Raw genomic sequence first — 1,537 nt, forward strand, 5'->3', positions numbered from 1 at the left:
GGCCCGACTGGACATGTAGTCCCTCCGGCGAGTTCTGGGTCTACCCCGGGGTCTCCCCCCAGTTGGCCGTGCCCGGTGCACTCCGTATGTACTCTGTAGTTTTCCACTTCTGTGTGTGTATGAAACTTCCCACACACTGCAGACACACATACCTACGCATGGCCACTAAATCATGAGGGCCTCCCCGGCCTGGGACAGCAAAGATAAGAGTAATGGACCAACAGACACTCACCAGACACAGAACATGATTAACGCAGATGTTTGCATGCATTCCTTTGTAAGACCACACCTTATGTGATGCAGGAAACAGGGTATGACGCGACGGACTGCTCTGTAAGAAACCACCACCTCCAGCTCAGGATGGAGCATATCCTCACAGACTAACCCCTGTGTAGTCTTATGTCTCTCCATCTGCAGATGCAAGGAAGATTCCCTGTTTGCTCCGATATTTGTCCGATGGTTATTCCTGCCCGCAGGGGTTGCTGGGGCGAGGGCCCATTAAAAGGATAAAGGAAAATCCACAACACTCTCAGGCTTACTGTGAGGGGTGATAGAATAGAGACCTCTCCTATCTATCGACAGAGTCTGAGAAGACAACCCGAGGTGGAGATCTCAACCTGGACCTCCATATTTGCTAAGCTAGGAACTCCCGGTTTGTTCTTCTGGAGCTCATTTCAAGTCACTCTCGATAAAAAAGCATTTCACATCAACGTCTTACATGCAGATTTGTTTTAAACTAAGGAAATAACAGCCAGGAGCCGACCTTTCTTGTTTTTATTATGAACCACACACGTTTATTATCCTTACATCGAACTGACTCCATCAGGTTCAGCGGAGGAAGGTTTCCCTTTTCGCCAGCTCCTCTTTCACCAAAAACGTTGACACATGTTATATTATTTCAGATATCCCCTGCACCCCGCAGAAACCTCGTATCGTCAAACCGTCACAGCCCGTCCATTTCCAGCTCACGCCTCACATCTGTGTCTGTGCGTACGCTCTATTACAGAGTGGATTTAAGAACCTGCAGTTTTGTCTCCCCCTTCTGGCAGTGAGAGTAATTACTTCTCTTCCTTCGCCACTCTCCAACGAGGAAAAGCTACACCAGTGGTTGTTATGTGTGTTTATCCTCGCCGCTGATTGCTTTTGTTTGTTTGTTTGTTTATTTGTTATTTTTTGCCATGGCTACCAAGCCCAGAAGCGTTCTGGCAGGAAACCCTGAAGGCAAGCCAATTAGAGGCACGCGAATGCTCTCGTCACATGGAAGTTCCGCTCTGGCAGAGCGATCATGGCTGGTTAATGTAGAACGCATCACTGTCGCCACAGACACCAGATTTACAACTCCAGTATACTGTGAAGCACAGGGAGGTTTACCTGGCGGTGGTGGGCTTAACCATCATTGTGTGAACTCGTTTGGCAAGGGCGTGAATATCACGGGCATTCATTTATATGCGAAAGTCCTGCACTCTCACTTCACAGTTGCTGTAGACAACTTTCCAACCCCCCCCCCCCAGCTTCCAAGTGCTTTTATTGTTTGCAG

The sequence above is a fragment of the Lampris incognitus genome, chromosome 7 (assembly GCF_029633865.1).
Source record: "Lampris incognitus isolate fLamInc1 chromosome 7, fLamInc1.hap2, whole genome shotgun sequence".
Taxonomy (NCBI): Eukaryota; Metazoa; Chordata; class Actinopteri; order Lampriformes; family Lampridae; genus Lampris; species Lampris incognitus.